Raw genomic sequence first — 23,262 nt, forward strand, 5'->3', positions numbered from 1 at the left:
TTCCCATGGTGGCTTACAATTCTCCCATTCCCCGAGACCCACAAACAGACCTGGTGGTGGAGTCAGCATACTCCTGTCCCCACAATGCACTTTCCAGGTCATCCCGCCAGTTCCATCGCTCTCATTCCCTTCTTTTGAAGTTCACACCATCAGGCTCTTCCGTTCCCTCTCCCTCAGAGTAGCGGTCATATACCGGCCCCCAGGCTCACCCACCCACTTCCTGGACCATTTCTTTGCCTGGCTGCCGCACCTCATGTCCTCAGAACTACCAACCCTTATCCTGGGTGACTTCAACATCCCCATAAACAGCCCCACTTTCACATCTGCCTGGGTACTCATGTCTGTGGGCACTTTTCACATATCATGTGAACACCTTGCACCTGAAATATCATAGATCTGAAACTTTGTGATGCTGCAATTGGCAATTTTCCATGTGGGTAATTTTCCATGTGGGGAAATTTCCGTGTGGGTAATTTTGTGTGTGGGCAATTTTCTGGTCACCCTTATGATCATGTGATATTTCAGTTTTTCCTTTTTAATAAGTTTGCAAAAATGACTACATTTCTGGGTTTTTTTCCAGTCAAGATGGGGTGCAGAGTGTATATTACCAAATGGCTGCAATGAAACAAAGAGTGAAAAATTTAAAGGGGTCTGAATACTTTCCGTGCCATGTGTGTGTGTAGATAGATTAAAAGCTAATAATTCATGTGCCGCGCACAGTAAAATCATAGCGTGACAGGTTAGAAAAGAATCGATAGAATAGATATATACACATATAGATAGATAGATAGAGTAATATCACTGCAGGAGCCGACAAGATAGAAGAGATGGATTACACACAATAAATACAGAAGTGATTATACAGAAGGGGAAGGGTAATACATGTGATTATGATGTTGGGGGCCATTATACAATTGTGCTCAAAAGTTTACATACTCCGGCAGAATTTTTGCTTTTTCTGCCCTTTTTAAGACACCAAATCTTTTTCTCCACTCATGGTTAGTAGTTGAGTGAAGCCATTTATTGTGAAACTACTGTGGTTTCTCTTTGTAAATCATAATGACAACCCAAAACATCCAAATGACCCTGATCAAGAGTTCACATACCCCATTTCTTAACCCCTTTCTGACATATGACATACTATCCCGTCGAGGTGGGGTGGGCCCGTATGACCACCGTTGGGATAGTACGTCATACGCGATCGGCCGCGCACACGGAGGGAGCGCGGCCGGGTGTCAGCTGCCTATCGCAGCTGACATCCGGCACTATGTGCCAGGAGCGGTCACGGACCGCCCCCGGCACATTAACCCCCGGCACACCGAGATCAAACATGATCGCGGTGTGCCGGCGGTATGGGGAAGCATCGCGCAGGGAGGGGGCTCCTTGCAGGCTTCCCTGAGACCCCCGCAGCAACGCGATGTGATCGCGTTGCTCCGAGGGTCTCCTACCTCCTTCCTCGCTGCAGGCCCCAGGTCCAAGATGGCCGCGGCATCCGGGTCCTGAAGGGAGGGAGGTGGCTTACCAAGTGCCTGCTCAGAGCAGGCGCTTGGTAAGCCTGCAGCGCTCTAAGTCAGATCGCTGATCTGACAGAGTGCTGTGCAAACTGTCAGATCAGCGATCTGTGATGTCCCCTCCCCCCCCGGGACAAAGTAAAAAAGTAAGAAAAAAATTTTCCACGTGTAAAAAAAAAAAAACCTAAATAATGAAAAAAAAAAATATTCCCATAAATACATTTCTTTATCTAAATAACAAAACAAACAATAAAAGTACACATATTTAGTAACGCCGCGTCCGTAACGACCCAACCTATAAAACTGTCCCACTAGTTAACCCCTTCAGTAAACACCGTAAGAAAAAAAAAGTCTTAGTTACTCACCGGTTAACGGTGTTTTTCGGAGTCCATGACAGCACTACGGAGAGAGGGGATCCGCCCTTCAGGAACAGGAAAACCTACAGATACATAAGGGCGGCACCTCTCCCACGCATCAGTTGGTTTACAGAGCACAAGAGGACCACCAAGGTTAATAGCATACATAATAAACAATAATACAAGTCAATAACTAACTATTCACTACCTGTGAATTATATAAACAAAGGAAGAGGTGTACACCCAGAACTTAAGAAGACGGGAGGGTATGTACAGGTGCTGTCATGGACTCCGAAAAAAAATACCGTTAACCGTTGAGTAACTAAGACTTTATCGGTCGTCCATGACAGCACTACGGAGAGAATTACAGAGAGTAACTAACTAGGGAGGGACTACAGCTTGCAGCACCCTTACACCAAAAGAGAGGTCAGAAGAGGCACCCAGGTTCAATCTATAGTGATTATAGAATGTGTTTGGGGAAGACCAAGTAGCAGCCTTACAAATCTGGTCGATCGATACCTCCAATCTTTCCGCCCACGAAGCCGCCATAGCTCTAGTGGAATGCGCTTTAAGACCTTCAGGCGCCGGCTTGCCCTTTGAGATGTATGCCAGCGAGATAGCCTCCCTGATCCATCTAGCTAAAGTAGATTTCGATGCTCTATGCCCTTTCCTACTACCCTGATAGGACACAAATAGGGCTCATCTATCTTCCAGGGATCAGTTACTGCTAGATATTCCAGGATACATCTTTTTACATCTAAAGTGTGTAGCTTCCTTTCCTTATCGTTAGTAGGATTGGGGAGGAAAGATGGAAGAACTATTTCCTGTGTTCTGTGGAATCTGGACACTACCTTAGGAAGATATGCTGGATCAGGGGACAGTATCACTATCATCCCTAAGCTGCATGTAAGGGGGAACCCTGGATAATGCTTGGATGTCGACTATCCTACGTGCCGATGTTAGGGCCACCAGGAAGGCTACTTTAAGAGATAAATTTTTAATAGAGGCTGAAGTAATTGGCTCAAATGGGGCCTCTGTCATGGCTGAGAGGACTAGGTTCAGGTCCCATGGCATGACCCTATTTTTCACCACTGGCCTAGACCGTTTTGTCGCCCTGATGAATCTGCTGACCCAGTAGTTCTCAGCAATGTTGCAGCCAAAGAGGTCCCCTAAGGCTGATACCTGCACTTTAATAGTATTTGGGGATAACCCCATATCTAACCCCTTCTGTAAGAATTCCAAAATCTGGTTTATCGGTATTGACTGACCAGCTATTACCTCCGAGTTCTGAAGAAATCTCTTCCAGATCCTGACATAAATTTTTGTGGTGATTAACACTCTGCTGAAGAGCAGAAAAATAATGAGGCCCGGAGAGAACCCCCTATCTTTTAACAGCGCCCGCTCAAAATCCACGCCGTCAGATGAAGGCCAACCGCCCGACGATGGTAGACTGGGCCCTGGGATAGGAGATCCGGGATGTCTGGCAAGACACATGGGTCGGATATCGACATAGCCCTTAGGCATGGAAACCACGTCCTTCTGGGCCAGAAGGGGGCAATTACTATGACTCTGGCTTTGTCCTTCCTGATTTTCCTCACCACCAGAGGAATTAGAGACAGGGGAGGAAAGGCGTAGGCTAGCCTGAAGTCCCAGTCTATGAGGAGGGCGTCTACTGACAGAGGATTTTCTCAGAGAGCAGAATTGTGTCACTTTTCTGTTTTCTTTTGTGGCGAACAGGTCTACCTCCGGTTGACCCCACCTTTCCACTATGAAGTTGAAGATGGAGCTGTTCAGGGACCACTCTTCTCCCTGCCTTAATGTGTTGCGGCTTAAGAAATCCGCCATAGTGTTTTCTGCTCCTCTTATGTGAAGAGCCGTCAATGAGAGATGTTGCTCTGCTAGCTGGAACAGACGACCTGCTACGTTCATTAGGGATTTGGAACGGGTCCCGCCTTGGTGGTTTATATATGCCACGGTGACCCGATTGTCCGAGAAAACTCGCACGTGGTGACCCTGTAGATAGACAAGGAGGGTTTTAACTGCCTGTTCCACTGCGGTTAACTCCTTCAGGTTGGAGGACATTTCCATCTGACACTGATCCCAACGCCCCTGGACCAATATATCCCCCATGTGAGCCCCCCATCCAGAAGGGCTAGCATCTGAGGTGACTATACGAGTTAAGGTACCTTCACACTAAACGACGCTGCAGCGATCCAGACAACGATCCGGATCGCTGCAGCGTCGCTGTTTGGTTGCTGGAGAGCTGTCACACAGACCGCTCTCCAGCGACCAACGATGCCGGTAACCAGGGTAAACATCGGGTTACTAAGCGCAGAGCCGCGCTTAGTAACCCGATGTTTACCCTGGTTACCATCCTAAAAGTAAAAAAAACAAACGCTACATACTTACCTACCGCTGTCTGTCCCCGGCGCTCTGCTTCTCTGTACTGGCTGTGAGCGCCGGGCAGCCGGAAAGCAGAGCGGTGACGTTACCGCTGTGCTTTCCGGCCGCTGTGCTCACAGCCAGAGCAGAGAAGCCCAGCGCCGGGGACAGACAGCGGTAGGTAAGTATGTAGCGTTTGTTTTTTTTTACTTTTAGGATGGTAACCAGGGTAAACATCGGGTTACTAAGCGCGGCCCTGCGCTTAGTAACCCGATGTTTACCCTGGTTACCAGCGAAGACATCGCTGAATCGGTGTCACACGCCGATTCAGCGATGTCAGCGGGAGAGCCAGCGACCAAAGAAAGGTCTGGCCCTCTAGCCCCGACCAATGACATCACAGCAGGATTCTGATCGCTGCTGCGTGTCAAACTAAACAATATCGCTAGCGAGGACGCTGCAACGTCACGGATTGCTAGCGATATCGTTTAGTGTGAAGGTACCTTTACATTATATTCCCAGGGGACCCCCGTGGACAGGTTCTCTCTGTCTAGCCACCATTCGAGGGATACAATAGCGTCTTGGGATAGGGTCAGCAGGCTCTCCAGACATCCCCCAACCTTTTTTGTTGTAACAGCACCTCGCCCTGAAGTATCCTCGTATGATACTGGGCCCATCGGACCGCTGGAATACAGGACGAGAGAGAGCCTAACAGAGACATGGCTCTTCTAAGGGACATGGTGGGGTTTTAGAGGCATTGAGCACCTGAAGGTGCAGGCGATCAATTTTTTCTAGAGGCAGACGGCATTCCTAAACCTGAGAATCCAAGGTCAGGCCTAAAATTCGCTGCACCATCATGGGCTGTAACCGTGATTTTTTAACATTTAACATCCACCCCAGACGTTCCAGAGCAGACATTACTTTATGTAATTGTTCCAGACAGTGATCCGCCGTTTTACCCACGTTAAGGAGATCGTCCAGGTAGGGGATTATTAGAATGTCAGACTCATGTAGGTGTGCCATAACTTCAGCCATTACCTTGGTAAACACCCGAGGGGCGACCGATATACCAAAAGGGAGGGCCCTATACTGGAAATGTCTGACTACCCCATCCAACCGCACCGCCACCCTCAGGAATCGTTGGTGTCCTGAATAAATGGGGATATGGTAATAGGCGTCCTTTAAATCCAATACTACCAATATGCAGTTTTTAAACAGTAGCTTTATTGCGATGTTAATAGTCTTCATTTTAAATGATTGTACGGTCAGGAAATTGTTAAGAGCCCTAAGATTAAGAATTGTTCTAAAGGAGCCGTCAGGTTTACGTATCAGGAATAGAGGAGAGTAGAACCCTCTACCCTGTTCTCCTTCCGGAACCTCCGATAGGACATTCTTAACAAGCAGGTCGTGAACTTCCATTTCCAGGGCCGCCTGTTCTGCTGGAGAGGACCCGAGTGGCGTAATTCTGAAGCAATTCTGAGGGATAGAGGAGAACTCTAGCCGCAGACCCGTAGCTATTATCCCCAAAATCCAATCGCTACTGGAGATTTTGGACCAGGCCGGGTAGAAGGCAGATAGTCCACCTCCCACCGGGGCGACTAGTCATTGGGGTGGTTTTTTGACTTCCCGGGATGGTTCCTGACATCCCCCACCTCCAAACATAAATCCAGTACCTTTCTTCCTTTTATCGTCCCATCTGCCCTGGTCTCTAGCTGGTCTCCTTCGGAAGAACCTCTTCCCTGCGAAGGGACGCCTGTAAGAAGTGGTCGGTAGACTAGGATATTTTTTCTTCTCGTCTCCGGCTTTCTCCAGCAGTTCGTCCAGGACCGGACCGAACAGGTATTCCCCTTCGCATGGGATAGAGCACAGACGGGATCTGGACTGAAGGTCACCCGGCCAACATTTCAGCCACAGGGCCCTGCGTGCCGCATTTGATAATCCTGCCGCCATCCTTGCCGAATCTGCAGATGCGTCCGCAAGAAAGGCAGCGGCATTCTGAATTGTTGGCAGGAATTTTAACATAGAATCCCTGGAGACTCCCTCTTCCAATTTGGACCCTAGCTGATCCAGCCAGACCATCATTGATCTGGCTGCACATGTCGCCGCTACTGCAGGTCTTAGGGCACCCGCCGACATCTCCCATGTCCCTTTAAGAAATGAGTCAGCCTTCTTATCGAGGGGATCCCTTAAGGAAACCATGTCGTCAAAGGGGATAGATGATCTTTTAGACGCTTTAGCCACCGCTGCGTCCAATTTTGGTGCTTTATCCCACGTGTTCACCAGGGGGTCCTCAAAGGGATATCTACGTTTAAAGGCCGGTGGAAAGGAGCCTTTTTTCTCTGGCTTTCTCCATTCCCTTTTGAAGGTTCTGAACCTTGTCATTAAGCGGAAAAGACCTACGCTTTTTTGGGTCTAGACCGCCAAACATTAGGTCCTGCGCTGAAAGTTCTGGCCTTTCGTCAGCCACCCCCATGGTGGATCTGATTTGATCAGCTTGTCCATCTGGTCCAGCGGAAAACAGAAACGATTAGAATCCTCTTCTGAAGAGGACGCTGAGGAAACAGAGGTGTCTGAATCATTCTCCTTTCTAGGGCCAGCGGACGAATCCGAATCTGAGGCGCTAGGCTCCCTTCTTCTTTTGGAAGGCTCCCCCCGGGACAGGGATTTCAGGGAATCTTTCACCTCCTTCCTGATAATCTCCCTAGGGTTTGACGTAAAATCAGGAGACTCTTCCGCCACCTATGGGAGCGAAGAAAAAGGCTATGTAATTTTACCCCGGTGCTACCGCTATACCGTGTTCCCATCAATTTATTTCCTACCGTCTGCCGCACACACGACTGACAAAGTCTCTTAGGGTAGGCGTCTGGCAAAGGGCAAGCGCATAGCGCGCACTCCTTGTTTTTAACCTTACCAGCGCATTTTTTCCACTACGGAAATAAACATAGGAAAAGACTGCATCAGGGTACGTTCACGTAGATCTCTTACCCGGGCAGTAGCGGTAGGTACCGGATCACTGGGGGGGGGGGGGTCGGTCCAGATCCTTTTGTCTAGAGCTGCGACTGGGCTGATTACTGCGTCCGCGGGTCTTCGGCTGGGGGTTCGCATGGGACCTCTGCGAGGATCTGTCCTGCTCCTCCAGCAGACCGACGGTAGCTTCCGGCTCATCCATAGGTGCAGATGGGCTCACAAGCAGCCCTGCAGCGCTCTGTATGGCTACATATAGCCCTTCCCCAGATCCAGAACATGTGCAGATGCGTGGCCAAATCCACCCCCACACCTGCAGATCCTTGCGCCGCCCCCCTCCCCCCGCCCCGCCACATGCAGGATAGCGGCGTTTTTTGTTTTTTTTAAAAACCGGCCGGTGTTTCACTTCCGGTCTAGCCCCCCCCCCCCGCGTGTCACTTCCGGTACCGGGCAGTGAGCTCAGGGACCCCCCCAGCCGCCCGCCGCCTTACTATCGCCGCCCACGACCGCAGCACAGCGGCGATTGCGGCACAAGCCGGCGACCGACCCCCGGCTCCGGTCCGCCCCCCCCCCCCCCCGAACCGGAAGAAGCGCACAGGACACTGCACCGCACTGCACCGACGGGGACCAGAGGTGGGGAAGACCGAGGCCCAGGAGGGTGAACGGACCCCAGGGGGGGGACATACTCACCTCGCTGCCACTGGGGACGGACCTCCACCGGACGCCGCTTCACGCTGCACCGCTCACTGTAGTGGAGTCCTACCCAGACCCACCGTGGCGCTTCCAGGGACCAGCACTGCCCGAGGTAGGAGACCCCCTCGCTACCTGGGTCGGACAGCCGGCCTGGGTCTTGATAGGTGATCGAAGTAGTATCTGAAGGGAATCCTGTCCTCCAGGAACAGGAAACCAACTGATGCGTGGGAGAGGTGCCGCCCTTATGTATCTGTAGGTTTTCCTGTTCCTGAAGGGCGGATCCCCTCTCTCCGTAGTGCTGTCATGGATGACCGATAAAAAACAAGGCAAAAAACAACGCTTTATTATCATACCGCCGAACAAAAAGTGGAATAACACGCGATCAAAAAGACAGATATAAATAACCATGGTACCGCTGAAAAAGTCATCTTATCCCGAAAAAACGAGCCGCCATACAGCATCATCAGCAAAAAAAATAAAAAAGTTATAGTCCTCAGAATAAAGCGATGCAAAAATAATTATTTTTTCTATAAAATAGTTTTTATTGTATAAAAGCGCCAAAACATAAAAAAAAGATATAAATGAGGTATCTCTGTAATCGTACTGACCCGAAGAATAAAACTGCTTCATCAATTTTACCAAACGCGGAACGGTATAAACGCCTCCCCCAAAAGAAATTCACGAATAGCTGGTTTTTGGTCATTCTGCCTCACAAAAAACGGAATAAAAAGCGATCAAAAAATGTCACGTGCCCGAAAATGTTACCAATAAAAACGTCAACTCGTCCCGCAAAAAACAAGACCTCACATGACTCTGTGGACCAAAATATGGAAAAATTATAGCTCTCAAAATGTGGTAACGCAAAAAATATTTTTTGCAATAAAAAGCGTCTTTCAGTGTGTGACGGCTGCCAATCATAAAAATCTGCTAAAAAACCCGCTATAAAAGTAAATCAAACCCCCCTTCATCACCCACTTAGTTAGGGAAAAATTTGTATGTATTTATTTCCATTTTCCCATTAGGGCTAGGGTTAGGGTTGGGGCTAGGGTTAAGGCTACAGTTAGGATTGGGGCTAAAGTTACGGTTAGGGTTTAGATTACATTTACGGTTGGGAATAGGGTTGATATTAGGGTTAGGGGTATGTCAGGGTTAGAGGTGTGATTAGGGTTACTGCTGGGATTAGGGTTAGGGGTGTGTTTGGATTAGGGTTTCAGTTATAATTGGGGGGGTTTCCACTGTTTAGGCACATCAGGGGCTCTCCAAACGCAACATGGCGTCCGATCTCAATGCCAGCCAATTCTGCGTTGAAAAAGTAAAACAGTGCTTCTTCCCTTCCGAGCTCTCCCGTGTGCCCAAACAGGGGTTTACCCCAACATGGGGTATCAGCGTAATCATGACAAATTGGACAACAACTTTTGGGGTCCAATTTCTCCTCTTACCCTCGGGAAAATACAAAACTGGGGGCTAAAATATAATTTTGGGGGTAAATTTTTTTTTTTATTATTTTCACGGCTCTGCGTTATAAACTGTAGTGAAACACTTGGGGGTTCAAAGTTCTCACAACACATCTAGGTAAGTTACTTGGGGGGGTCTAGTTTCCAATATGGGGTCACTTGTGGGGGGTTTCTACTGTTTAGGTACATTAGGGGCTCTGCAAACGCAATGTGACGCCTGCAGACCAATCCATCTAAGTCTGCATTCCAAATGATGCTCCTTCCCTTCCGAGCTCTGCCATGCGCTCAAACGGTGGTCCCCCCCCGTTAATGACCAGGCCAATTTTTACAATTCTGACCACTGTCCCTTTATGAGGTTATAACTCTGGAACGCTTCTACGGATCCCAGGGATTCTGACATTGTTTTCTCTTGACATATTGTACTTCATGATAGTGGTAAAATTTCTTTGATATTACCTGCGTTTATTTGTGAAAAAAACGGAAAGTTGGCGAAAATTTTGAAAATTTCGCAATTTTCCAACTTTGAATTTTTAGGCAATTAAATCACAGAGATATGTCACACAAAATACTTAATACGTAACATTTCCCACATGTCTACTTTACATCAGCACAATTTTGGAACCAAAATTTTTTTTTCTTAGGGAGTTATAAGGGTTAAAAGTTGACCAGCAATTTCCCATTTTTACAACACCATTTATTTTTTTAGGGACCACATCTCAGTTGAAGTCATTTTGAGGGGTCTATATGATAGAAAATATCCAAGTGTGACACCATTCTAAAAACTGCACCCCTCAAGGTGCTCAAAACCACATTCAAGAAGTTTATTAACCCTTCAGGTGTTTCACAGGAATTTTTGGAATGTTTAAATAAAAATGAACATTTACCTTTTTTCACAAAAAATTTACTTGAGCTCCAATCTGTTATATTTTACCAAGGGTAACAGGGGAAAATGGACCCCAAAAGTTGTTGTACAATTTGTCCTGAGTACACCGATACCCCATATGTGGGGGTAAACCACTGTTTGGGCGCATGACAGAGCTTGGAAGCGACGGAGCGCCGTTTGACTTTTCAATGCAAAATTGACTGGAATTGAGATGGGATGCCATGTTACGTTTGGAGAGCCACTGATGTAAGATGTGCCTAAACATTGAAACCCCCCACAAGTGACACCGTTTTGGAAAGTAGACCCCCTAAGGAACTTATCTAGAGGTGTGGTGAGCACTTTGACCCACCAAGTGCTTCACAGAAGTTTATAATGTAGAACCGTAAAAATAAAAAATCATTTTTCCCACAAAAATTATTTTTTAGCCCCCCGTTTTGTATTTTCCCAAGGGTAACAGGAGAAATTGGACCGCAAAAGTTGTTGTCCAATTTGTCCTGAGTACGCTGATACCCCATATGTTGGGGTAAACCCCTGTTTGGGCACACAGGAGAGCTCGGAAGGGAAGGAGCACTGTTTTACTTTTTCAACGCAGAATTGGCTGGCATTGAGATCGGATGCCATGTTGCGTTTGGAGAGCCCCTGATGTGCCTAAACAGTGGAAACCCCCCAATTATAGCTGAAACCCTAATCCAAACACACCCCTAACCCTAATCCCAGCGGTAACCCTAACCACACCTCTAACCCAGACACACCCCTAACCCTAATCCCAACCGTAAATGTACTCCAAACCCTAACCCTAACTTTAGCCCCAACCCTAACTGTAGCCTTAACCCTAGCCCCAACCCTAGCCCTAACGGGAAAATGGAAATAAATACATTTTTTAATTTTTCCCTAACTATGGGGGTGATGAAGGGGGGTTTGATTTACTTTTATAGCGGGGTTTTTAGCGGATTTTTATGATTGGCAGCCGTCACACACTGAAAAACGCTTTTTATTGCAAAAAATATTTTTTGCGTTACCACATTTTGAGAGCTATAATTTTTCCATATTTTGGTCCACAGAGTCATGTGAGGTCTTGTTTTTTGCAGGACGAGTTGACATTTTTATTGGTAACATTTTCGGGCACGTGACATTTTTTGATCGCTTTTTATTCCGATTTTTGTGAGGCAGAATGACCAAAAACCAGCTATTCATGAATTTCTTTTGGGGGAGGCGTTTATAACGTTCCGCGTTTGGTAAAATTGATAAAGCAGTTTTATTCTTCAGGTCAGTATGTTTACAGTGATACATCATTTATATCTTTTTTTATGTTTTGGCGCTTTTATACGATAAAAACTATTTTATAGAAAAAAGAATTATTTTTGCATCGCTATATTCTGAGGACTATAACTTTTTTATTTTTTTGCTGATGATGCTGTATGGCGGCTCGTTTTTAGCGGGACAAGATGAAGTTTTCAGCGTTACCATGGTTATTTATATCTCTTTTTGATCGCGTGTTATTCCACTTTTTGTTCGGCGGTATGATAATAAAGCGTTGTTTTTTGCCTCGTTTTTTTTTTTCCTTACGGTGTTTACTGAAGGGGTTAACTAGTGGGACAGTTTTATAGGTTGGGTCTTTCGGATGCGGCGATACTAAATATGTGTACTTTTATTGTTTGTCTTTTTTTATTTAGATAAAGAAATGTATTTATGGGAATAATATATATTTTTTCTTTTTCATTATTTAGGATTTTTTTTTTTTTTTTACACATGTGGAAATTTTTTTTTTACTTTTTTACTTTGTCCCGGAGGGGACATCACAGATCGCTGATCTGACAGTTTGCACAGCACTCTGTCAGATCAGCGATCTGACTTACAGCAGTGCAGGCTTACCAAGCGCCTGCTCTGAGCAGGCACTTGGTAAGCCACCTCCCTCCCTGCAGGACCCGGATGCCGTGGCCATTTTGGATCCGGCCTGCTGCAGGGATGGGAGGTAAGAGACCCGTGCAGCAACGCGATCACATCGCGTTGCTGCGGGGGTCTCAGGGAAGCACGCAGGGAGCCCCCTCCCTGCGCGATGCTTCCCTGTACCGCCGGCACATCGCGATCATGTTTGATCGCGGTGTGCCGGGGGCGGTCCGTGACTGTTGTGGCTACACAACATGGTACTTGTCAAAACACCATGTTAGTTGTGGCATACTTTCTAATGAGCTACTTGTGGCGGTCCATACTTTTATTTTTATACTCATCTCTTCCGACAAGCCTACAGCCTGTAGTGATCCTCAACCTACTGAACAGCCGCACAGCCAGCTCTTCCCTCTCCTAGTGTATCCTCACCCACCCCCTGCAGACTGTGAGCCCTCGCGGGCAGGGTCCTCCCTCCTTATGTACTCGTGTGCCTTGTTATCTGCTCATGTTTAATGTAATTGTCTATATTTGCCCCGTATTCACATGTAAAGCGCCATGGAATAAATGGCGCTATAAAAATGTATAATAATAATAATAATAAATTAGAAAGTATGCCACAACTAAAATGGTGTTTTGACAAGTACCATGTTGTGATGCCACTACCAAAATGGCGTCCGCAGGTGCTACTGTGCATACATTATGTATGCTACGTCCAGAGTGACGTTGAGGAGATCTTTTTGTGATTCTTACTAAGATAGTGAGTTCTGGTGCTACGGCGCATGCACGCGACGCTAAGGAGTCCTCGATGTGATTCCACAACCAAGATGGTGATTTTCGGCGCTACCGCGCATGCGCGTGACGCTTGATGGGGATTAGCGGTTCCCATTGGCCTCCTTCCTAACATGTGACTATGATGCGTACAGAAGCGCTGTGACTTGCGCAATAGCTGGTCTGGAACGCTGACAACATGCTGCATCCTCCATTAACGATATGTCCCTCCAGAGGTAGGCTGAATGAATGTATAGACAGTTACTGTATGAAGGAGTTGACTTATGTAGTTTTAATTGTACACTGCTGGCACTAATACACTTTATGATGAAATGTAATTTTTTTGTAATATATGAGGTTCACCGATTGGCTGTTTTTAGAGGATGATAGGGTTATGTCCCTATATATATATATGTTGTATAAAGGATTGTTCACTGCTTGAGAAAGGCTCATTTAGAGCCGAAACGTTGCACGGAGATGTGGGCTTAACCCTGCTGTTCTGTTCGGTCTGGGGAGACCTATTTTGAACTTTGGTATTTTTTGGGGTGTTCAAGATGCGGTTCTGAAACTTGTGGTTGATTGACTTAAATGAGGATGGGTCGGTCGGCCACGGGTTTCAGAGCCGCATCTTGAATATTTTAAAGAATATTGAAGTTCAAAGTCGGTCATTTTTGACCAACAGAACAGCAGGGTTAAATAAACACCTGCACATTATCTCAAAGATAATGGAGTGCTGCCGGCTTTTGTGAAACATATGGACTGAAAACAACCAGTGGACAGGTTGTCTGGGCTTTGCACCCGAAGAAAAGTAGAGGATTTGTGCTGTTCCATTTATATATATATATATATATATATATATATATATATATATATATATATATAGATATATATATATATATATATATATATATATTTATGCTCAAACAGTTTACAGAATTTTTGCTTTCTTGGCCTTTTTTCAGCGAATATGAATGATAACACCAAAACTTTTTCTATACTCATGGTTAGTGGTTAGATTGAGCCATTTATTGTCAAATATATATATATATATATATATATATATATATATATATATATATATATATATATATATATATATATATATATATATATATATATATATAACTGGTATAAACTATCAAGCTAGAACACAAACGTATGGTATATATGTATATTACATTACACATGTTTATTCTGCATGGATACACAGTCAGGCTGGAATCCAGATATATACATACACCCCCACATCACATGCTCATTCGGTATAGGTACTGTATATACAATCAGGCCGGCACATACATACATAATATATATATATATATATATATATATATATATATATATACACACTAGATGGTGGCCCAATTTTAATGTATTCTAGAATATGCATGTCCACGTAGTATATTGCCCAGCGACGTAGTATACAGCACAGACACGTAGTATATTGCCCAGCCACGTAGTATATTGCCCAGTCACGTAGCATATTGCCCAGCCACATAGTATATTGCCCAGCCACGTAGTATATTGCCCAGCCACGTAGTATATTGCCCAGCCACGTAGTATATTGCCCAGTCACGTAGCATATTGCCCAGCCACATAGTATATTGCCCAGCCACGTAGTATATTGCCCAGCCACGTAGTATATTGCCCAGCCACGTAGTATACAGCACAGAGCCACGTAGTATCTTGCCCAGCCACACAGTATATTGGCCAGCCATGTAGTATATTGCCCAGCTACGTAGTATATTGCCCAGCCATTTATGTCACAGGTTAAAAAATAAACATATACTCACCTTCCGAGGGCCCCATGTAGTTCGGTCACATGACCGTGACGTCATGGCAGGTCATTCTCGCGCAGGCACTGTGATGACGTCGCGGTAACATGACCGTGACGTCATGGCAGGTCATTCTCGCGCAGGGCCTGTGATGACGTCGCGGTCACATGACCATGACAGGTCCTTCTCGCGCAGGCGCACAGGCCCTGTGAGGACGTCGCGGTCACATGACCGTGACGTCATGGCAGGTCCTTCTCGCGCAGGGCCTGTGATGACGTCGCGGTCACATGACCATGACGTCATGGCAGGTCCTTCTCGCGCAGGCGCACAGGCCCTGTGATGACATCGCGGTCACATGACCGTGACGTCATGGCAGGTCCTTCTCCCATACCATTCTTGGCAACGGAACCTGCCGGAGGTCACCGGAGCGTTGCGAAAGGTGAGTATATAACGATTTGTTATTTTTTTTAATTATTTTTAACATTAGATGTTTTTGCTATTGACGCTGCATAGGCAGCATCAATAGCAAAACTTGGTCACACAGGGTTAATAGCAGCGGTAACGGAATGAGTTACCCGCGGCATACCGCGGTCCGTTACTGCTGGCATTAACCCTGTGTGAGCGGTGACTGTGGGGAGTATGGAGCGGGCGCCGACTGCAGCGGAGTAGGGAGGGACTAATTGGACTGCGGCCGTCGCTGATTGGTCGCGACAGCCATGACAGGTAGCTGGCGAGACCAATCAGTGACTTGGATTCCATGACAGACAGAGGCCGCGACCAATGAATATCCATGACAGACAGAAGGACAGACAGACGGAAGTGACCCTTAGACAATTATATAGAAGTTACATACATATATGTGCATCGCTACACACTGTCAGTCCGGCATGTGTATGTGCATTGTGCAGCGTTACACACAGTCAGTCCCACATGTGTATGTGCATTGTGCAGCGTTACACACAGTCAGTCCCACATGTGTATGGTATGTACATTGTGCAGCGTTACACACAATGAGTCCGGCATGTGTATGTGCATTGTGCAGAGTTACACAGTCAGTCCAGCATGTGTATGTGCAGTGTTACACAGTCCGTCCGGCATGTGTATGTGCATTGTGCATGGATACACACTGTCAGTCTGGCATGTGTATGTGCATTGTGCAATGTTACATTGTCAGTCTGGCATGTGTATGTGCATTGTGCAGTGTTACATTGTCAGTCTGGCATGTGTATGTGCATTGTGCAGTGTTACAGTGTATGTGTATGTGCATTGTGCAGCGTTACACACAGTCAGTCCGACATGTGTATGTGCATTGTTCAGCGTTACACACTGTCAGTCCGGCATGTGTATGTGCATTGTGCAGTGTTACACACTGTCAGTCCAGCATGTGTATGTGCATTGTGCAGTGTTACACTGTCAATCCGGCATGTGTATGTGCATTGTGCAGTGTTACACCGTCAGTCCGACATGTATATTTGCATTGTGCAGCGTTACACAGTCAGTCCGGCATGTGCATTGTGCAGAGTCACACTGTCAGTCTGGCATGTGTATGTGCATTGTGCAGTGTTACACTGTCAATCCGGCATGTGTATGTGCATTGTGCAGTGTTACACCGTCAGTCCGACATGTATATTTGCATTGTGCAGCGTTACACAGTCAGTCCGGCATGTGTATGTGTATGTGCATTGTGCAGCGTTACACACAGTCAGTCCGGCATGTGTATGTGCAGTGTTACACAGTCAGTCCGGCATGTGTATGTGCATTGTGCAGTGTTACACAGTCAGTCCGGCATGTGCATTGTGCAGTGTTATACAGTCAGTCCGGCATGTGTATGTGCAGCGCCCCAGAGTCCTGGTCGTTGCAGTAATGTCGTTCTTCCACCAGGGGGGAGTGATGTTACGTCTGATGGCACTAAAGGAGTTCACCTTGCCAGGTATCACAAAACACACAACACACTTCACACGCCAGTCCACCAGGGGGAGCTAAGGGTTCTATTTACTAGGCCACTCCTCACACAGGGTAAAACTGGTGGGTTGGTTAGGAAGTTAGGGAGGAGGAGAGGAGAGTTCCTGGCTGGAGACCGACAAGGAAAGGTCTCCAGGTCGAGCTGGCTGGAGTGATCTCCAGTCAGATCCAGACTGCGGTCTGAGGAGGACAGAAAGTACACGGAGCTGCGCCTGCAACCCATGCGGCAGCATCCTAAGAAGGGACACAAAAGGAATTGTGTTGTAGGGAGTGAGCCACAAAGTCACAGCAAAAGGAGAACAAAAACCAGAAGGAGTCCTGTCCTGAGAGAGGCTGCCTCCTTCTGGAGCACGGGCCGGTGGCCAGAACACCGAGGGAGTAATAGACTCTACGCATTACTTCAGAGACCGGCAGGGCAGTCAATTCCAAGCTGGCGGTCCGACCTAAACACCTAAGCAGACACGGTGGCAATTGTGGAGGAGGGGCGTCTCTAGGGTCCCTATGAAATAGCCTCAGGCCATCACCGTCATACGGGTTTGTCCTATCCATCTGGGGGACAGAGAGAGAGAAGTAACAACAGTGAGGACGCTATGGTAGCTTATGCAAGTAGGGACCTACTACGCTACTGTGCGCAAGGGGGAGGCTACTGATTTCCACCTGGATAAGGGGACTCTGGAATTGCCATCAGACCGGCCGGACTCCGCCTACCCTGTTATCCGGCACTCTGGATTGTGGATGCTGAAGCCTTCAGTAAAGGTAAAGAGACTGCACCCATTGTGTCCTCGTTATTCGCCGCGTCTTACATCCTCCACCATCAGCTACACTTCTGGAAAGCCCTAGGGAAATACTTCACCTGTGGGAAGGTACACCATCTAGCTGCCATAACACCACCCCAGTGGACCCCTGAGCAGCGTCGGTCACTCTGACTGAATACCAAAGGTGGCATCACGAACACTACCGTTATCTACGAACTATGCCTTTTATTGGGCGGCCCTCATATGGCCACTGTCCGGGTCGGGCCACCGTGACATCCTCGCTGAGGGAACTGAAGGACCCGGTACCGAGTACCCCACTGCCCTTACGTGGGGGCGATCCATATGTGCATTGTGCAGTGTTACACTGTCAGTCCGGCATGTGTATGTGCACTGTGCAGTGTTACACAGTCAGTCCGGCATGTGTATGTGCATTGTGCAGTGTTACACAGTCAGTCCGGCCTGTGTATGTGCATTGTGCAGAGTTACACACAGTCAGTCCGGCATGTGTATGTGCATTGTGCAGTGTTACACACAGTCAGTCCGGCATGTGTATGTGCATTGTGCAGTGTTACACAGTCAGTCCGGCATGTGTATGTGCATTGTGCAGAGTTACACACAGTCAGTCCGGCATGTGTATGTGCATTGTGCAGTGTTACACACAGTCAGTCCGGCATGTGTATGTGCATTGTGCAGTGTTACACCGTCAGTCCGGCATGTGTATGTGCATTGTGCAGTGTTACACACAGTCAGTCCGGCATGTGCATTGTGCAGTGTTACACACAGTCAGTCCGGCATGTGTATGTGCATTGTGCAGTGTTACACACTCAGTCCGGCATGTGTATGTGCATTGTGCAGTGTTACACCGTCAGTCCGGCCTGTGTATGTGCATTGTGCAGAGTTACACACACTCAGTCCGGCATGTGTATGTGCATTGTGCAGTGTTACACCGTCAGTCCGGCATGTGTATGTGCATGTGCAGTGTTACACCGTCAGTCCGGCATGTGTATGTGCATGTGCAGTGTTACACCGTCAGTCCGGCATGTGTATGTGCATTGTGCAGTGTTACACCGTCAGTCCGGCATGTGTATGTGCATTGTGCAGTGTTACACCGTCAGTCCGGCATGTGTATGTGCATTGTGCAGTGTTACACCGTCAGTCTGGCATGTGTATGTGCATTGTGCAGTGTTACACCGTCAGTCTGGCATGTGTATGTGCATTGTGCAGTGTTACACCGTCAGTCTGGCATGTGTATGTGCATTGTGCAGTGTTACACTGTCAGTCCGGCATTGTGCAGTGTTACACTGTCAGTCCGGCATGTGTATGTGCATGTGCAGTGTTACACCGTCAGTCCGGCATGTGTATGTGCATGTGCAGTGTTACACCGTCAGTCCGGCATGTGTATGTGCATTGTGCAGTGTTACACCGTCAGTCCGGCATGTGTATGTGCATGTGCAGTGTTACACCGTCAGTCTGGCATGTGTATGTGCATTGTGCAGTGTTACACCGTCAGTCTGGCATGTGTATGTGCATTGTGCAGTGTTACACCGTCAGTCTGGCATGTGTATGTGCATTGTGCAGTGTTACACTGTCAGTCCGGCATTGTGCAGTGTTACACTGTCAGTCCGGCATGTGTATGTGCATGTGCAGTGTTACACCGTCAGTCCGGCATGTGTATGTGCATGTGCAGTGTTACACCGTCAGTCCGGCATGTGTATGTGCATTGTGCAGTGTTACACCGTCAGTCCGGCATGTGTATGTGCATGTGCAGTGTTACACCGTCAGTCTGGCATGTGTATGTGCATTGTGCAGTGTTACACCGTCAGTCTGGCATGTGTATGTGCATTGTGCAGTGTTACACCGTCAGTCTGGCATGTGTATGTGCATTGTGCAGTGTTACACTGTCAGTCCGGCATTGTGCAGTGTTACACCGTCAGTCCGGCATGTGTATGTGCATGTGCAGTGTTACACCGTCAGTCCGGCATGTGTATGTGCATGTGCAGTGTTACACCGTCAGTCCGGCATGTGTATGTGCATGTGCAGTGTTACACCGTCAGTCTGGCATGTGTATGTGCATGTGCAGTGTTACACCGTCAGTCCGGCATGTGTATGTGCATGTGCAGTGTTACACTGTCAGTCCGGCATGTGTATGTGCATGTGCAGTGTTACACCGTCAGTCCGGCATGTGTATGTGCATTGTGCAGTGTTACACCGTCAGTCTGGCATGTGTATGTGCATTGTGCAGTGTTACACCGTCAGTCTGGCATGTGTATGTGCATTGTGCAGTGTTACACTGTCAGTCCGGCATTGTGCAGTGTTACACCGTCAGTCCGACATGTGTATGTGCATGTGCAGTGTTACACCGTCAGTCTGGCATGTGTATGTGCATTGTGCAGTGTTACACCGTCAGTCTGGCATGTGTATGTGCATTGTGCAGTGTTACACTGTCAGTCCGGCATTGTGCAGTGTTACACTGTCAGTCCGGCATGTGTATGTGCATGTGCAGTGTTACACCGTCAGTCCGGCATGTGTATGTGCATTGTGCAGTGTTACACCGTCAGTCCGGCATGTGTATGTGCAGTGTTACACCGTCAGTCCGGCATGTGTATGTGCAGTGTTACACCGTCAGTCTGGCATGTGTATGTGCATTGTGCAGTGTTACACCGTCAGTCCGGCATTGTGCAGTGTTACACACCGTCAGTCCGGCATGTGTATGTGCATTGTGCAGTGTTACACCGTCAGTCTGGCATGTGTATGTGCATTGTGCAGTGTTACACCGTCAGTCCGGCATGTGTATGTGCATTGTGCAGTGTTACACCGTCAGTCCGGCATGTGTATGTGCATTGTGCAGTGTTACACCGTCAGTCTGGCATGTGTATGTGCATTGTGCAGTGTTACACCGTCAGTCTGGCATGTGTATGTGCATTGTGCAGTGTTACACCGTCAGTCTGGCATGTGTATGTGCATTGTGCAGTGTTACACTGTCAGTCCGGCATTGTGCAGTGTTACACTGTCAGTCCGGCATGTGTATGTGCATGTGCAGTGTTACACCGTCAGTCCGGCATGTGTATGTGCATGTGCAGTGTTACACCGTCAGTCCGGCATGTGTATGTGCATTGTGCAGTGTTACACCGTCAGTCCGGCATGTGTATGTGCATGTGCAGTGTTACACCGTCAGTCTGGCATGTGTATGTGCATTGTGCAGTGTTACACCGTCAGTCTGGCATGTGTATGTGCATTGTGCAGTGTTACACCGTCAGTCTGGCATGTGTATGTGCATTGTGCAGTGTTACACTGTCAGTCCGGCATTGTGCAGTGTTACACTGTCAGTCCGGCATGTGTATGTGCATGTGCAGTGTTACACCGTCAGTCCGGCATGTGTATGTGCATGTGCAGTGTTACACCGTCAGTCCGGCATGTGTATGTGCATTGTGCAGTGTTACACCGTCAGTCCGGCATGTGTATGTGCATGTGCAGTGTTACACCGTCAGTCTGGCATGTGTATGTGCATTGTGCAGTGTTACACCGTCAGTCTGGCATGTGTATGTGCATTGTGCAGTGTTACACCGTCAGTCTGGCATGTGTATGTGCATTGTGCAGTGTTACACTGTCAGTCCGGCATTGTGCAGTGTTACACCGTCAGTCCGGCATGTGTATGTGCATGTGCAGTGTTACACCGTCAGTCCGGCATGTGTATGTGCATGTGCAGTGTTACACCGTCAGTCCGGCATGTGTATGTGCATGTGCAGTGTTACACCGTCAGTCTGGCATGTGTATGTGCATGTGCAGTGTTACACCGTCAGTCCGGCATGTGTATGTGCATGTGCAGTGTTACACTGTCAGTCCGGCATGTGTATGTGCATGTGCAGTGTTACACCGTCAGTCCGGCATGTGTATGTGCATGTGCAGTGTTACACCGTCAGTCTGGCATGTGTATGTGCATGTGCAGTGTTACACCGTCAGTCCGGCATGTGTATGTGCATGTGCAGTGTTACACTGTCAGTCCGGCATGTGTATGTGCATGTGCAGTGTTACACCGTCAGTCCGGCATGTGTATGTGCATTGTGCAGTGTTACACCGTCAGTCTGGCATGTGTATGTGCATTGTGCAGTGTTACACCGTCAGTCTGGCATGTGTATGTGCATTGTGCAGTGTTACACTGTCAGTCCGGCATTGTGCAGTGTTACACCGTCAGTCCGACATGTGTATGTGCATGTGCAGTGTTACACCGTCAGTCTGGCATGTGTATGTGCATTGTGCAGTGTTACACCGTCAGTCTGGCATGTGTATGTGCATTGTGCAGTGTTACACTGTCAGTCCGGCATTGTGCAGTGTTACACTGTCAGTCCGGCATGTGTATGTGCATGTGCAGTGTTACACCGTCAGTCCGGCATGTGTATGTGCATTGTGCAGTGTTACACCGTCAGTCCGGCATGTGTATGTGCAGTGTTACACCGTCAGTCCGGCATGTGTATGTGCAGTGTTACACCGTCAGTCTGGCATGTGTATGTGCATTGTGCAGTGTTACACCGTCAGTCCGGCATTGTGCAGTGTTACACACCGTCAGTCCGGCATGTGTATGTGCATTGTGCAGTGTTACACCGTCAGTCTGGCATGTGTATGTGCATTGTGCAGTGTTACACCGTCAGTCTGGCATTGTGCAGTGTTACACATTGTCAGTCCGGCATTGTGCAGTGTTACACACCGTCAGTCTGGCATGTGTATGTGCATTGTGCAGTGTTACACCGTCAGTCTGGCATGTGTATGTGCATTGTGCAGTGTTACACCGTCAGTCCGGCATTGTGCAGTGTTACACATTGTCAGTCCGGCATGTGTATGAGGAGATTACATTCACACGTGCACTGCTCCATCAGGCTGCCCAGAACGTCCAGGCACAGACACGCAGCCAATGGCCGCCCCGCACTGTGCGCCTGGCTGACCGTTCACAGGCAGCGCAGCTAGTACACGCGAGTTTCAGGCCCCGGGTGACAGGCGGGCACTGCCACAGACCGGTGCACAGTGGACTGAGGTGACGGTAAATGGGCGTGTGAATGTCTAACATCATTTCCTCAGCCAATCAGAAGCTGCACACTATCCGTACAGGACAAAACGACGGCGGCGTAGAGGCCCAAAAAGCCCTGAGCAGGCAGTGGCCGGCGCGCAGCCCCCACAAGCCTCCCTCCTGGGCTGGGGCGCTCACACTGACGGCAATGGCGCCCGATAACATCCTGCTGCCTGGCGATAGCTCCCGGCCCAGGCCACAAAGTGCACTTACCGCTTGTAAATAAAAGCTGCGCGTTCGCCCACGATGATCTAAGTCACCAGTGGCCTGCCGTAGACACGGGACGCGATTGCGTCACAGCTCCTGTGAAACGCTAAACGCCAAGGGGCGGGGATAGCTGAAGCACGTGACGGGGTTTGTTTGTGCGCGCAGCATTAAAAAGAAAACTAGGAAGAAGCCGCGGTTGTGTTTGGCTGAATTGTGTGGTGACGGTGAGGTAGTGTCTGTAATGGAGGAACTGTGTGTGGCGGGCTAATGTATGTAATGGAGGAGCGGAGCTGTGTGTGGTGAGGTAGCGCCTGTAATGGACGGCCTGTGTGTGGCGGGCTTTTGTGTCCATTACAGGCAGGAGCCCACCACACACCTCCGCTCCTCCATTACAGGCACGAGCCCACCACACACCTCCGCTCCTCCATTACAGGCACTAGCCCATCACACAGCTCCGCTCCTCCATTACAGGCACTACCTTAGCTCAGCTCCGCTCCTCCATTACAGGCATGAGCCCAACACACAGCTCCGCTCCTCCATTACAGGCACTAGCCCACCACACAGATCCGCTCCTCCATTACAGGCACGTGCCCACCACACAGCTCCGCT

The 23,262-nt window shown here is 48.2% G+C and overlaps 1 protein-coding gene across 1 annotated transcript in view; it reads right to left on the bottom strand.

Annotated features, from left to right (window-relative positions):
* The window catches only part of ZNF407 (zinc finger protein 407), a 711,460-nt gene extending 688,723 nt beyond the window's left edge, over positions 1–22,737 (bottom strand). Inside the window, exon 1 of the mRNA XM_069730962.1 lies at positions 22,660–22,737. The gene's annotated coding sequence lies outside the window, so the exon portion shown is untranslated. The remainder of the gene's footprint in view (positions 1–22,659) is intronic.
* Positions 22,738–23,262: the final 525 nt, after the last annotated feature.

The sequence above is a fragment of the Ranitomeya imitator genome, chromosome 6 (assembly GCF_032444005.1).
Source record: "Ranitomeya imitator isolate aRanImi1 chromosome 6, aRanImi1.pri, whole genome shotgun sequence".
In the NCBI taxonomy this organism is placed as follows: domain Eukaryota; kingdom Metazoa; phylum Chordata; class Amphibia; order Anura; family Dendrobatidae; genus Ranitomeya; species Ranitomeya imitator.